This window comes from Benincasa hispida, chromosome 5 (assembly GCF_009727055.1).
Source record: "Benincasa hispida cultivar B227 chromosome 5, ASM972705v1, whole genome shotgun sequence".
Taxonomy (NCBI): domain Eukaryota; kingdom Viridiplantae; phylum Streptophyta; class Magnoliopsida; order Cucurbitales; family Cucurbitaceae; genus Benincasa; species Benincasa hispida.
The window spans coordinates 58,604,512-58,622,087 of NC_052353.1; positions in this window are offsets into that span (position 1 = coordinate 58,604,512).

A 17,576-nucleotide genomic window follows, 5' to 3' on the forward strand; every position below is an offset into this window, starting at 1 on the left:
AGTCCCAAATTAATAAACTTAATTTTCTTATAGGTACCCTTAACCCAAAAGACAAACAACCCAATTACTCACCCAAACTTAACAATTCCTGACAAAAAATCAGTCTTCCTTCTCGATGAGCAACGTCCTCAAAATCCTCTGAATATCGCTTCTGAAAGTCCAAACTTAACGAATTTTAACCCAAAATATTCCAAAACAAACCACACCCAAACTTCCAGGAAAACACCTAAAACTAAAAATCTTACCCAAAAGAGATGTGATAGCAACCGCGACGCAGTAGGAGCTGGCTGCTCGGAAGAAAAAGTGAAGCCAGATGAAGAAGTGGCTCTAGACGAGAAGACGGATCAGCAACGACGTCGAACCCACGATCTAGATCTGGCACCCGCAGACGGTGAGAGTCGACGACGACCGACACAGCCGTGAAGCAGAGGCGTGCGAAACCCCCAGTGCGAGAGTTCGGCAGCGAGGAGCGCATGGACACGCGACTGAGAAGGAGAGATCGCGCGCAGTTTGGGTCGTCGATGCTCGCAGATGGCACCGTTAGGCAAGGGTTGCCGAGAGAGAGAGAGATGCGAGCGGTGGAGGTGATCGGCAAAGCCAACTAGGATCGTAGTGGTGCAGCGGATGTTTAGCATCCGATCTAGGCAGCGCAACTGAAGGAGGAAGAAAAACGGGGGGGGGGGGTTTCACATTGAGAGTGAGGTGAGGAGAAGAGGGTTATCTTTTTATTTTTAAAATTAATAAATAAATAATAATAATATATAATAATAAATAATAATAATAATAATAAATAATAATAGTAATAAAATAATAATAGGAAAATAGTACAATATATAATTAAATCATTTCATTTATTTGTGTTTCCTTCGGGATTCACCAGTTTGTGTTTCCTTCGGGATTCACCAGTTTGTGTTTCCTTCGGGATTCACCAGTTTTGTGTTTCCTTCGGGATTCACCAGTTTTGTGTTTCCTTTGGGATTCACCAGTTTTGTGTTTCCTTTGGGATTTACCAGTTTTATGAGCATACTTAACTACAATAAAATAGGACTCAATCTCTTGTCTGTTTATGTGCCATATGCTAGTATCTAGAGGACATAGATGCCTAGCCTGACCCCAGTGGTGGGGCTACTTACTGAGTATTTCATACTCATTCTTTCTTATGTTGATGTTTTAGGTAAGTGTAAAGATGCACCGGCGATGGTGCAGTGGAATTCGTGATCGTGTCACTGGGACTAGTTTTTACGCTTCCGCATCATGAGATTTAGAGTTCTTTTCATGTTTCTCGTAATGTTTAGTTTTGATGTTTGAAACTTAATATTAAGAATTGTTTTTTATATGTATTTATTAACCTTTATGATTTATGGGTACCCTATCATTGTTTTTAACAATTGCATTTAATAAATGTCTTTTGAACTTTTCTTGTTTTAATTAGCATTTATTTCAAATAACTGAGTGTCGTTTTAAATTCTTTGCATGCATTTATTTTAGTAACGGCCTTACCTAAGTCCTAGGGGGTTGGTTCGTTACAAAATTTCTCCCGTACCATATCAAAACCCTCCTCCTGAACCTCTTGCTCCTCTATAATCTTTACATTTATATTTTTTTTATTGCGGCCATTCTGTTATTTTTATTTCATTCATTATTTATCTAAATTCTTTGATTCTTTGTACAAGCAAAAGTGTTGTCTTGCGATATTTATAATCATTTGTATACTTAGTGAATTTTCAATACAATTAAGTAGCAATTCTCTCTATATGCCTGTGCCTCTTCTTTATCATCCTTTGTCAACTTTGCGACAGTCTTTATCTTTTATCTTTGTGTTATTCATTATGCTTCCATGATGTATTATATGCATACACTAAGTAACATTTCCCACACTTTGTAATTTCTAACTAACACTTAGTTGATTCGTAGCTTAGCAACACTTTACCTTTTATCTTTCAAAATTCTGCTCAAACTTTTTTTTTTTTTGAATTTTTTCTAAGTGTTTGTCTATTCTGTCCAAACAATGCAATGAGGACCTTGCGCATCTCTAAATTTGAAGGTGGGGATGGTCTGAGCAGATGAGATCAGAAGTATGCGGTCATTAAGAAAAATGCGTTCATTATCTCAAAAAAAAATTCATACAAAACTCCAATGTCAGTACAAGGGAAACTCAAAAATATTCCCAACCTGATAAGAGTTTAGTTGTGAAAGGAACTTGCTCGTAGTTGGATGTTCGCATGACACTCGTTGGAGTAAGCCAAAACGAAGGTGGGTTTCCAAGAACGACGCATTATGAAAAGAAAAAAAGGAATAAAGGAAAAATAAAAAAAATGCAAGAGACAACTCCTCTGAAAATCAAGAGTTAAAGTTGAGATTGGCACACAACTGTAGTTGGATGTTCGCATGACACCCGTGGGAACAAGCCAAAACGAAGGGTGTAACCATGATCAACAGTCTCTAAATAAATGACACAAAATTTGACCACCGCATAAGGACGCATCAAGTGTTTTGACAAGAAGAAGTAAACATTCTTTTTAAAACTAGAAAGGAATTTTTGAGCAAAAATTTTTTGTCCAGAAGAATAAAGTAGGGCTTTGTTATGAATTAGCAAGGATAGAAGGAAATTGCATTGTCAAGTAATGTTGCCTAAGTGGAGCATTCGAAGCAACCAATCGATGCAAAAATTTAGCATAGGAATTGAGCATTATTGCCTTAGTAGAAGATATGCTTGAGGACAAGCATATATCTAAATTTGGGGGTGTGATAACTTGTAGAAATACAATTATTTATACTGCTTTATTTAGATATTGCGGCCAAAAGAGAAAAAAGTTGCGTCAATTGTATGGAAATTGGCTAAGAAATGCAAGAATTATGAATTATCGTAAATACACCCACTGACATCATTGCGATGGTAGAAAAAGATGTTTCCATTCTGTTTTGCAGGAAATCAAGTCACCGTATGCGTTCATGGCTCAAGATAAAAAGAACAACGAATCTCCATCGCATTGCGCCCGTCATTCAATAATGAAGAGACGATCAACGCAATGACGGCGCATGCAACAATCGATCCAGAGCTTTACTTCCACCACATGTGGTAATAAAAAACAACATCGCATGCGGGCACATGATCAAAGATGCAAAAGAGCAATGCAATTGTAGAGGATTCAGACACATGTACACCTGACCGTTGTGCATTTTTGACGGGATTGTTTGCATAATAGAAGGAATATTTATTCCACCATTTTCGGAGCTGCCTTAACAATAAAGTGGGGTCCACACTACAAAGAGTCAAAGCTGAGCCTATAAATAGCCTCTGAAATTCCATTGCAAAATATACTTGATACGAGCATATTTTGATATTTGTATATTGAGAGAGAGAATGGTCTAAAGAGCCTTATCGGAAAAGATCAGGGAAGAATTAAGAGACAAGGCCGAGAGGTGAGTCTTAGGGAAAATCCTTCAAATCCTCGCCGTGAAGCTGTGTACCAAGGTCACTTCTACCGGACGAGCAAGCCCGAGAGGGAAGCTCTTCTGTCCATTCAATCCATTCGCCGACAAGCAAATCCACCGTCCAGATCTGTGTCAAGACGTTGGCACTCTTCTGTATTTGTTTCTATCTCTTCATCATCAATTGTATTCATCTTATTAATCTCTATTATTCACAGCATGTATCAGACACTAAATATTAGTATTGAATGTCATGATCATTTCCATCTCCATCTTTCTGTTTATTCCCGTTCATCCGTAATTCACTTTCTCCACGATGTTTTCTTAATCCCTTGGTAATTAGCATGAATCTAACAAGTAAATTAATCTGTGCTAAAGAAATGAATATGTTTAGCTAAAGCATGCTAGACGACATCTTCACCTGTGAGAGCAGAAGTGAAGATGTCATTCTTCCTGTCGAGAAAAGGATGGAAGAATGCATTAACTAAAGCGAGAAGTACTTCCAGAGATGGAAGCAACCTTGCATTACGTCCATCCCTGTTTTACCACAGAGATGTGGGTTCGCGACCGATCACCGAGAGGTGTACGCCAAGGGAAAGCGGAACGGTAGTTATATCTTTAATGCAATTAATGAACTTGCGATGTTTGTACTAATTATCCTTTCTATTTCTGATTCATACATAAAGCCTTTCCACCACATAACACGATCCTTTGTATAATCTTCACAGTTAGTCTCAAACTCAGTATCATGTATCAGTATCCTGTATCTTGTATCATAATAGCTTAGGTTTACTTTTATCGCACTTTACTTTATTATCGCAACTTTACTTTACCGCACAATTTTACTTTACTGCAATTTAAATACCTGTACACACACACTCTTTTATTAATTGAAAACCCCCGATCGCATATATCACGAACATAACGCATTAACTAAGCAATCCCTGTGTTCGACCTCAGATCACTCCGAGAAACTTGTGGTGGAATTATACTTGGTTTCAACGCAAGGAAACTTGTGACATCGCATAGCATACTACAAATATTTCACTAATAACACATACATATAGAAGTAGTATTGCATAAAGTCTGAATAAACATATCGCAACATCCACATTCCATTTCCATTCCAAGTCATCAAGTTTATGGCAACATGAGCTTGTTTGATCCATCATTCATCATGATCCACATGCTTATTTAGAACACAATGAATTCATGAGTGTACACGCTCTCCCAAACTTACCGGAATGATCTGTCAGCAATACCTTCCTCTCTCGCGTTCGCCTTAAAACGAAAGGAAAACTATGAACAAAGACGTGTGAACTGAAGTATGAAATTTCGAACTGCTGAACGGTGAACCCCTTTTCTAAAGGATGCCCTTGGTATTTATAAGACATCCATGGTGAACGGCGGCTTCTCTCTCATGATTACACAGATGGGACTGCTTTATATCCTGACTGATGTGTCGAATATTTGTCACCGAAAAACTGAATGTACTTGTGATTGTTATCGGCTGTCAACTTAATTCGAATTCGACTGTCATCAGCTTTCTGTTCCATCGCGATTAATTAGCCTTTCACCCAGATGTGCCCACCATGTTGCGCTGACCAAGTTGCGGCAATCCTTCTTGGGCGAATATTTGTGAGCATGATCACCGCAAAGCCTTGCGGTAATGCTGCGCTTGACCAATGATTTCCTATGATCGCAATTTTTGCCTTGGGTCATCGCATATTCTGCACAAAAATCAACTATTGCGATGAATGCATGCGACCTCAATATTATGAAATTGATGCTTAATGGACGCAATTTAACATGTTTTATCAACACAAACCAATATTGTTTAAGAACTTAGTACTATGATAATGTGCATTTATGCTCGTTATCACTATCCCACTACCAAGCACAAATTGAGCTGGCCATTGTTGAGATTCCTTAGTGCTTGCATGCATGAGATGCATAAAAGCTTCAATTTTATGAGATGGAGCTGATAGAGTTGTTGAATTTTGACAAAACTCTGAAAATCTCTCTCAAGCCCTCAAACCTTCTTCCATTACCTCACTCAATTCACTTCAATCTTGAGTTCCACCATTCAAATTCAAGGCTGAGAATAGTAGAGAAGATCTATTGGTGGTCTACTACTAATTTGCAGCTCGGAATTCGTGATGAGCAACTTGGATTTTGAGGATTCTTCAAAGGTATATAATTCTTGAAACCCTCTTGTTTGAAAATCTATTTTGCATGCTTTTTAGAACTCAAATTAAATGTAATTATGGTGCTTATTGATTCTGATTGCTTCCATTGCATGCTTTTTTATCCTATCATGAACAACCTATGAAAGATTGACTTACTAATCATGGTTATATCAAGTAGGCAGAAATATATCTATAATAAGGAGAGTGCAATTATTGGGCTTTAGTGAAGTGTCCGATAGTTAACGAATGTTGGTTAAATAGGTTAAAGAGTTTAGCTGGTTAATCTCAGATCATTGGAGCTCATGATCTTTAGGTCTGTTATGTCCCCTGTGTTAGGTTTTATGTCCTAAAACTCGTAGATAATGAATGTAATTAACTGATCGTCATTAATAATAGTTTATTAGTGTTTTTATCAATAAGTTTTATTGATGTTTTATTTAATTTTTTCTATTAACCCTAAAATCCAATAAACTAACATCATAGGTTGTCTTATAAGTCTTGAACTGTATGTAAAGACATATAGGGATCAATATTCAAGATATAGCCTAAAGGGTCTATAGTATAAGCATAAGGTTAGGTACCTTATCCTGGTAACACTATGGATATGACCCACTTTATATTTGATATAAATGCAGTGATCCAACGCGTTAATGTAGGATATATACGTGTGGGGGTATCTTGTGCAATGAGTTTGCACAAGACCAGACCACGAAATAGTAACCACTAGATGTAACTCTGTTTACTAGTTAGGTTTTTATTTCAATAGGATGATCTAGGCAACTTAGCCTTTCTCCTGAGTATATTGTGAACTCCTGTTCACAAGGGATTTTCCATTGATTTGTATAAGTGAGAGTGGCCAGTTCGCCGACTCAAAATGCGTATCATTTTTTGGGATAAGATCGAGCAGATAGTTGGGAACATAATCATACAAGATGGATTTCACTCATTCTCAACGTCAGGGTAAGTTGATGAGTGTTCTCTTAAGTGGTGTCTCCAAGATTTGAACAAAGAGCTCTACCCTCTCATTGGCTCAAGAGGGGTTTCTATTTAATGGTTGGACCACAAACAGGTTGTTCATTAAAGGAGCACTGGTACTTAAGGAGGTAGAGGTAACCCGAGGGTAAAATGGCAATTTGATCTAGTTGGGTTTACGAACACTCATGAAGGACTAACATGTTATTATTGGTCTATATCTGTAGACACAGAAATATATCTATAGTGAGAAGAGTGCAGTTGTGGATCTTTAGTGGAGTGTACCCACAGTTAACGAATATTAATTAATTTGGTTAATGAGTTTAGCCAATTAATCTCACATCATTGAAGCTTCTGATCTGTAGGTCCATTAGGTCCCCTTCCTAACTTGAAAATGGTATTGAGGTAATTTGTCATTAAATTGAATTTGAAATGTTCAAATTCAAAATTGCAAATTTTTTAATGTATGTTGATAAATTTTGATATAAAGTTTAATTTTAAACTTTATTATTAATTTTGGATGTGATTCAAAATTAATAAATGAGAGAACAGAATATTTGAAAGGAGTTGAAATATTAATTTAATATGAATAAGATTCATATTGAAAACTATAGGTTAAAAATAATGTGCATTGGATGTATTAAACTATAGGTTAAATGAGGGAAAAGTTTTTTTAATATGAGTCAAATGGGAAATTAAATTAAATATGTGATATTTAATTGGATGATTAATTAATTATTCTATTTTATTTTGAATTTAATTAAATTGATTAAATCAAAACTATAGGTTAAATTTAATGTACCTTAAATGCACATTAAAACTATATGTTTTGTGAGAGGAAATCATTTAAATATAATTTAAATGATCATTTTATTAAATATGATTTAATTAATAAATTTAATTTAATTTAGATAAATTAACTCCCTATTTTAGGGAAGTTATGAGAAAACATGGGATCGACGCCACGTTTTTCTCTCACTCTCTCACCATCCCTCTCTCTAACAAAAAGATTTTATTTTATAGAGGGAGGTAAAAGAAATGGCTCTCAAGCTCTCTATGTGTTGCAATTGTCAAAAGGTTTGCAAGGTAGAGTTTCTTCCGCGGTATAATTAGTCTTCTTGGTAGTTGCATGCTTAATCGATATTATCTTTTATTCCAATGCAAAATTATTTCGCTGTGCCTTAGAATTTTCATCCCTTCACTCCTACTAGCCCATATTAGACTAAACCTAAATACTGTGATGAGAGAATTTGAAATGTTCAAATTCGAATTAGGGAATAAGGTATTAATTATATACAATATAATGAAACATTTAATTATCGAACTAAATAATAAGGAGACTTGAAAGTGTTAAAATATGATTTAAATATTACATATGAATAGGGATTCATGTTCGGAATTGGTGTTTATTATTAATTTAATATTTGATATTAAATAAATTATATTCATTAAGTTTTTTTAATTAACTATTTAAAATTGTTTAAAAAGAAATTAATTTTATTTAAAATTAAAATTTGAGTTTATGAAAATCAAATTTAAATTTAAAATTCATTAAACAATAGAATTTATGAAATTCATTGTTCAAAATGAAATTAAGTTAGTGGAAAACTCTCAGTTTCTTCACTTACTTAAACACCTAAAAGTTCACTTAATATTTTGTGGTTTGGTGTCAATTTCTTATTCAATTTGATTGCATGTATTTCCTTTAAATAAGAGAATAATTAATTGTAAAAAAAATCATGGAGTTTTGGATTTTGAAGCTTTGTTTTGATTACTCAAAATTTCTTAAACCAAAACTCACACACTCTCGAAATTTCCTTCATTCTTATCATAAATTGGTTTTCATTCTTATCACAAATTGGATCCCACAATCCATTCTAAGGTCGGAGAATAGTAGAAAAGACTCTAGAAATAGTCCATAAAGTGTTCTTGATTAGAATTATTGAAAGGATTGGATCAATTTTGGGTTGCTTTAAAAGTTGTATCTCAAACCCTATTTTCCCTTTTTACGAACATGGATGCTTAATCCATCAAATTAATGACATAAGAGTGCTTATGTTACCAATTGCTTTTGCATGCATGTTTTTAACTTTTACAATTGGTATCAGAGCATATTTTAAGCATTTAATTTGCATTAACTTTAGTTTGATGGGTGTTAATTCATGTGATGAATGTTATGGTGGCTTAAATTTGTAGATTACGATTTTGGCATCTTGTTTAATCTTCAATTCTGTTGTAATTGTTATAATTTTCCGCTTGTTTGTAGGCTTTAGTGTGTGAAGAAGAGTCTGAAAATTTGCTAGAGTCATTAGAGATGAAATTAGGTTGTAATTTGAAGATTTGGAGCAAGATGCCAGCAGAAAATGAAAGCAGTTTTTTTTTTTTTATTCTGCCTTGCAAACAGCCAGTTCAGCTGGACCATTTTGGTCCGTTTCAGCCCATTTTGGTGCCTTGGAGGTCCCATTCAAGGGCTTTTTCAGCTGGTTCAGGCCAGTTTGAAGTGTTCGAGAGCGGTTCGGAGCTGTCTCAGTTTTTTTTTTTTTTTTGATAACTTAGATGTTTACTTGCTTAGGATGCCAAAATCAGTCCACTTTAATAAATGTTTAATTAATTATGCATTATAAATGTATGTTGTAATTAAATTGAATCTTGCTTGATGCGTTATTTTATTAAATGGAAATATGGATGATATGCGTTGATGGATTGCGTTGTGCACTCAAGTTTCCCTAGCGAAATTCAAGTGTAAATTCCCCTGAGTTTCCTGGTAAGTCTAGGGTCGAACACAGGGACTTGTGAAAATAGATGCGTTGGTAATATTTATGAAAACTTTGGGGTAACCAAGTAAATAAATAAGTTTTGGGTGTGTTGTTGCGTTAATGAAAAAGAAGTAAATAAAGGCGGCGGATTTGAGAAAGATAGTTGTGTTGATAGATGCAATGAGCAAGCGAAGAACGGGTTGAGAAGGTCTTTTAGCTAGCGTTACTGGGGAATGCGTCAAACCTTGTGATCATATTACAACCATGCACAGAAAGTCATTTCCCAATGTAAATGCGATGCTCCTAAGTCTAGGACGCAAGTGTTGAATGCAAAACGTCCATAGAGCTTATCCCTAAGTCTCTATTCTTGTCCTATGCATTGATGTAAAATGCATGAAAGCAAGGTGACTGCATACAATCATACCTTATTGCTAAGATGCATGCGATGCGTTAATAACAACTAGTGCTCATTCCTAAGCGCTTATCTCCCATTTATGTGTTCTAACCTGGTTCTTCCAAACCTAGATTCTGACCTGACCTTCCCAAGTCTAGATCCTGTCTTTAGACTACCCTCTCAAGTATCTCAAATAAACGAATGAAACATACATAAACAAGATAATCACAAAGATGAAGATTCCCTCGTTATGCTAGCTAACTACTTCTCAACCCATTCAACTAATTTAGCTACTCATGCATAAATAACAGAGAGTGAACAGTATAGAGAAAGGCATTCCATTCTTATAACTGAGTTGAATACAAATTGACAATGGAAAGTAAAGGTAGAGAGCCTGCTAGAAATTCCTTGCTGACCGAGGCTTTTTACACTGAATCTCTATTCTGATCTACAAATGTTCCCGCTTCTGCAGGCGTTGACCCTCTCTCTGTCTTGGAGCTTCCGGTGCTTTCCCAAGCTTACCGGAACGATCTACCGCACACCTTCTTCCTCACATCTACCTTAAAATGAAATAAAACTATAGACAGAGGCGTGAACTTGTAAAGTGATGAAGTAATCGACTACTTAACCCCTTCTCTAAAGAATACACTTGGTATTTATAGAGTTTCCATGGTGAAAGGTGGCTTCTCTCTCCTGGTTGTATAGATGGGACAACTTTAATTCCTGACTGATGCACCAGATAATTGTCACCGATAAAGCTGAATGTACTTTGTGACCGTTATCTGCTGTCAACTTAATTTTGATTCGACTGCCGTCAGCTTTCTGTCTCATCACTCTTAATTATCTTTTCACCTGGATGTGCCCACCATGTTGCGCTGACCAAGTTGCGATGATTCTTCTTGGGCGAATGTTTGCGAGCACGATCAACGAAAAGTCTTACGATGAAGTTGCGCTCGACCAATGTATTCCTATGATCGCAATCTTTGCATTTCGTTAACGCATATTCTGCACAAAAATATAAAGATCAACTGCTTTAATGCGTTGGACGCATGCGAACGCAGTATTATAGAATTTATGCTTAATGGACGCAATTTAACATATTTCATCAACGCAGTCAAACATTGTTTAAGAACTTAGCACTATGATAACGTGCATTTCTGCTCGTTATCACTTGTGCATAAAGTATGCCATGTAGATTTAAAATCCCACCAAGGAAAGCATGATGCATGATGCATTGAAAGTTTGTTATAAGTGTTATAATATATAGTATGCATGTGTAGGATTTCATGAGATTCAATATAAGTTGTTATATTAAATTATGAAATGTATGATGTATGTTATAGATTTTTTCTAAGGTATAATTGTTCTAAAATGAATTAGACATTTAAAATCTATAACAAAGATAATTGCATGCTCATAAAATGGGATTAACATAATTCAAGAACTGTCTCGATTCCCAGGTAGTAGGTGTTCTGTAAACCGTCAAATTAAGTACCTCTATCCTTAGACAGGATCCACTGACCTATAAACAGGCAATGAATGATGTAGACCGAGACCAATGGATAAAAGTCATGGACCTCGAAATGAAGTCTATGTACTTCAATTTCGGCTAGGAACTTATAGATCAGTCGAATGGGATAAAACCTATTGCTTGTAAATGGATCTACAGGAGGAAATGAGACCAAGTCGGTAAGGTACAAACCTTTAAAGCTCGTCTGGTGGCAAAAGGTTATACCCAAAGAGAGGGGGTGGACTATGAAAAAACCTTGACTATGAAGAAACCTTCTCTCCTGCTGCCATATTAAAGTTGACTAGAATACTCTTGTCTATAGTTGCTTTTTATGATTATGAAATTTGGTAAATTGATGTCAATATAGACTTTCTAAAGGGAAGAGGGTATCTATATGGCTCAATCAGAAGGGTTCATTGAACATGGTCATGAGAAAAAGTTTGCAAGCTAAAATGATACATTTATGGGTTGAAACAAGTATCTAGATATTGAAATATAAGGTTTAACACTGTGATAACTGGCAGAAATGCACGTTATTACAGTGCTAAGTTATTAAACAATGCAAGTTTGCGTTGATAAAATATACAAGATTGCGTCCAAAAAGCATTAAGTTTATAACATTGCGGTAGCATGCGTTCATCGCATAAAAACAGTTAACTTTTGTGTTTTTGTGCAGAATATACGTTAACGCAAAGCGTAAAATGCGATCACAAGAAAGCAACAGTCGAGTGTAGCGTTACCGCAAGGCTTTGCGGTGATTTGTGCTCGCAAATATCTTCTCAGAAGGATTGTCGCATAGAGCCGCCACAACTTGGTGGGCGTATCCGGGTGAAAGCATAATAAATCATGATGCAATAGAAAGAAAATGACGGTCGAGTTCGAATTAAGTTGACAAGCCACTAACGAACTACTATAGCAAGTACACTTAACTTTTCAGTGACAAATATTCAGCGCATCATATAGAGAATTAATGTCATCCCATCAGTGCAATCATAAGAGAGAAGATGCCTTTCACCCCAAAGCTCAATAAATATCGAAGGAAACCTTCAGTAATGGAGTTCAGACAGTTAGAGAATTTTTTCCTCAGAAAGAAATAACCTTGTTCATAGTTTTCCTTTTTATTAGAAGGCGGAGTGAGAGAAGGAAAGAGACGCCAGAAGATCGCTATGGTCAACTCGAGAGAGAACCTAGAGGCATGGAAAGCAGAGAGAGGGCCGACTCTCGCGAGAGCGAGACTATCTTTTGAACAGGGTAGAAAAGACAGTGTCACTAGAAGAAATTCGGACTTTAATGTCGATTTTTAAACCGACATTAAAGATAGTGTTATTAAAGGCCTTTAAACCGACATTAAAGGTCTTCAATAACACCAATAACACAGCCTTCAATGTCAGTTGCAACAGACATTAAAGCCTGTTTCTTTTTTTAATTCTTAACCAACATTGAAGCCCGAATCTGTCAGTTTTTTTTTTAAACTCCATTGTCGAATCCATTTTTTTGGTCAAATAAGTTAAAAATGACATTATATGTCTCGTGTTGAGTCAGGAAATGTCCGTCATTTTTTTATATTAAAAAGTATAAAAAAATTTGCATAGCGAGCCCATCAATATTTGTCTTCCACCTATGAATTTATCCACAAACAAGAATCAATATTTTCAATCCATATACTCATCAATATTTGTCTTTCACCTATGAATTTATCCACCAAAATTTGCAAAACAATACCAAAACCAGACTTTCATAGAATATAGCTTACACCAAAGCCATCATTTCTCTCATTCACAAATATCAATTAGTACTAATTTCATGAATAAACAAGAATCACAATACCATGAATAAAGCTTCCAATAATAAACAAATCATGTCTTCCACCTATGAATTTATCCACAAACAAGAATCAATATTTCCAATCCATTACATATACTCATCAATATTTGTCTTCCACCTATGAATTTATCCACCAAAATTTGCAAAACAGTACCAGAACAAGACTTTCATAGAATATAGCTTACATCAAAGCCATCATTTCTCTCATTCACAAATATTAATTAGTACTAATTCCATAAATAAACAAGAATAACAATACCAGAATCACAATACCATGAATACAGATTCCAATAATAAACAGATCATGTCTTCCACCTATGAATTTATCCACAAACAAGAATCACAATACCAGAACCGGACTTTCATAGAATACTTACACCAAGCCATCATTTCTCTCATTCACAAAATATCATATTAGTACTAATTCCATTCACAAAGATCATGGTTAGATAAGTTTACATTCATTCTAAGCTAGCATTTACATTCTATTGAGACAAAAAACAAGAATTACATCCTTACACAAATCGACCAACAAATGGGTCCGAATTACGTCGATCTCTCCTTGCGTATATGCATCTTTTGTATTGAACTACAAAAAGGAAAAAAAAAAGATAAATTCAATATAAGTTTACATCCATTTATTAAATTAAAGCTAGTACTATATAAAAAATAAATAATTTACGTACGAGGCTAGTAATGGGAGTAGTAGGAATTATGCACTATTTTGTGTATATACTTTTGCACATAGTACCTGCATCCTACATAATCTAATTGACGAGGGTACTGCATATAAAGAAGTTGAAAATAATTGTTAAATTATTATAAAGATGTCGAATGAACATAAATTATTAAAAAATGAATACAAGTTTACTTTTACAGGTTTCCATTTTAAAGAAGACCGATAGTGTTGGAGATCGTGCTTGGCTTGCCATGTTTTCAATCTACTAAATAGTTTTAAAACATTAGTTAAACATAAATACTTCAATTAAGATCTAAGAAAGTTCAATTACACTTACATATTTATAACTCCATGAAAATCCTCTTGAATCTTACTTCGAAGAGAGTCCAAAACATAAACACAATTTTCTTGTAGATTGATTACAATCAATATCCAATGATAACTATAATAGGCAATAATTTTGAAATATTAGTACGATAATGCAAATTAAAAATAACTTAAGAACTTGTATCTACTTACCCTGTGTTATATGGAATTGGACTAATTGGTCCTTAGACTGTATTTTATATGAGTCAATATCAAGGACTCGGTTCCTATCAATGAAAAAAAAAGCCAAAAAATAAAATTTCAGCGTTATTCTGAATAATAATGTAAGAAGTTGTGTTCAGAAAATACAAGTAATATCTAACTGAAAGCAACAAATGTTTAATTCTAAATATGCAGTTGAACAAGCAAACTCAAAGGCTAAAAACGTACTTCACTAACAATCCAAAGTTTGCACTCTTTAATTTCAAGCGAATTAATCATAGAGAAAATGAGATAGTGAAACCAATATCCAATTAGTTCACACATCTATTAAGCAAAATAAAAGAGGCATACTAATTAGAAGCTACATTGATAACTGTTGCATAATAGATCACCTCATTTTCCATGTTTTATGAAAAGGAAAAAGAAAAAGAAACTTTCATCTTTCTTACTTGTTTGGCCTTTCAATCTCTAGAAGCTCACACCTGATAATAACTCACAAAAACCAAATAAAGACTTAGAGTCTATTCAATTCAAGCCTCAATATCATCAGAGTTCTCCACCATTTAGCAAAAGGAATCAAAATTATCCTACTAGTTTTGAACCATCTTATCTATAAGAACCATTAACATAATAGAATTAAGCCAATACAAACTCAAATAAATAAAACCAAGGCTTCCCAATGAGGTGGAGGAATCCAATTCTCAACACACCACCAGCTTGACACTGAAAAAGTTTATGGAGAGAGAGAGACAATTAGATGTCAATTTATGGATTTGATTTGGTGGTTTGTAGAACATCCCAATAGGAAAGGATTAAACCAGAAAGTAAACTTAAAAAAAAAAAAACATGAAAGGAGAGAAGAAGTAAAAACAAGAAACAATTAGAACTTAGAAGTTAAAGCTTGAACATGTCTCAATGACCAGAGGGCTTAATCTATAAGTTTGGAAATGTCATTTCCTCAAGTGGGCAAGCTAAAAATGACTTCAATTATCAACCCTAACCATCCAACAATCTCATACTCTCTCTACTAAAACTATTGGGTTTTATTCAATCAGGCATTATCACAAACAACAATTGAGAAGTCAAATTAATGCCATTAACATAATCTATAGAAATTGCAAATTTATATAAGAAAAAGTAAAATATATATCATCTGTTGAGTAATTAATACTCCTAATAAAATTTCCCTTCCCCTTTGGTTCTATCCTTGAAAAACTGTAGCAACCAAAATCAAATGAACAAAATTTCATCAACATAATAAACTCATTTTACAAGCTAAACGATGAATTCAAAAGAAATTTGCTTACAAACATGTATATAGTTTACATTGTATCGAAATTTTCATTTGTTGCTTTTATCATTTGAAATCAAAGATTATTTAGAATAACCCTATAAATGGTTTTGTGAAAAAATGTGTATGGAAAGGAAAAAAGAAATTAAACAACAAAAATTGGGGGAATTGAAAAACTAATGAAAATAAACAAAAACATCAAAATTCCAACACTGCTCAAACTTAACTCATTCAACGTCGAAGACTACGAGGTCTACAGTCCCCATTCACGTCGACAGCGTGAAGGAGATCAATATAGACGGAAGAAAAGTTGCCAATGATCATAGGTTTAAATAATCACCTCTCATGGAAGAGAAGGAGATCGACGAACACGGACACGGCGTGAAGAAGATCGACCGACACGGGCGAGCGACGGCGTGAAGGAGATCGATGGAAAAGCGAAGAAAGGTGAAAGACAAACGACGGCGCGAGCGAGATAGGGTTTAGGCGTAAAAGATAAAGAAGAAGGCAGCGATATATGGTTTTATTATTTAATAAAATAAGAAAAAAAAACATTACACCTTTAATGTCGTTTTTAAACCGACATTAAAGATCTATTTTTTTTAAAACCGACATTACATATCCGATTTCACTTTTTTCAACCGAGATTGCTACCATGCTCTTTATTCTCATCTTGCATTGTTATTTTGTATTTCAACTCTATATCTATAAAATAGAACTTGTTATTCTACATCTGTTCAATCTTTTAAAAGCATGTATGAGTAGCTAACTTTATCGAATGGGTTGAGAAGAACTAAGCTAACATGACCTTGGATCTTCATCGCATGTGATTATCTTATCTTATGTTGCGCCCAACACCCATTTAGAGCTACTTGAGAGAGAGAGTCTAAAGAACGAACCTAAGACTTGAGAGAGCTAGGTTAGAATCTAGACTCGAGAGAGCGAGATTAGATCTGCATAAGCGAGAGATAGGAACTTAAAGATAAGCTCTATTTGCTAACATGCATCGCATGCATCCTAGAGATAGGTTATGATATTATGTGGTCGCCTTATTTATGTGTGTGTCATTTGTCATCGCATAAATAAGAATAGAGGCTTACGTGTAGGTCCTATAGACTCATCCCATATATCGCATGCGTTCTAATACTAGAAGCTATAGCATTTTCGTTGAGAGATGATTTGCTATTGTATGTGTGTTGCATGATCGCATAACATGAACGCATCCTAGGAAGTGTTAGCTGAACCCCTTCTCAACCCATTCCCCGCATATTCATCGCATCTTCCGTATTATCAACTCTTTTCGTAACTCCACCGCATACATTTATTTTATACCGCAAACAACAACCCCAAAACAACTATTTGATTTATTGGTTATCGCAAAGTCTTCTTTAAAATTATCACCACAAACCATTTTCCTTAGTCCCTGAATTCGACCCTGGACTTACCAGGAAACTCAGTGGAATTTATACTTGGAATCTGCTGAGAAAACTTGTTTCTCAACACATTCCCATCACCGCAATCATAAAACAATGCATCAGCATACCTATCCAAGAAGCAGTAGAAGTCATTTTCAGCTAGACGATCCAATGGTCAATAAACGATGAAGGGAAATGATCTTTCTTCGTTGCCGCATTCAGTTTGCAGTAGTCCATGCAAATACGCCATCGGGTGATGGTTCTTTGCGGTATCAGCTTGTTATTTATGTTAGGGACTACCGTCATCCCTCATTTCTTCGGCATGCACTGCACGGGACTAACCCACGTGTTGTCTGCTATCGAATAAATGATGCCTGTTTCTAACCACTTGATTATATCCTTCTTTACGACCTTTTTCATCGTAGGGTTGAGTCTGCGCTGATGTTCGATCGATCCTTTGTGGTTCTCTTCGAGACGAATTCTTTGCATACAGTATGCGGGGCTAATTCCTCGAATGTCTGCAAGCATCCAGCCAATTGCTTTTACATATTTTCTCAGAATGCTCAGCAGCGCATTCTCTTGGTCT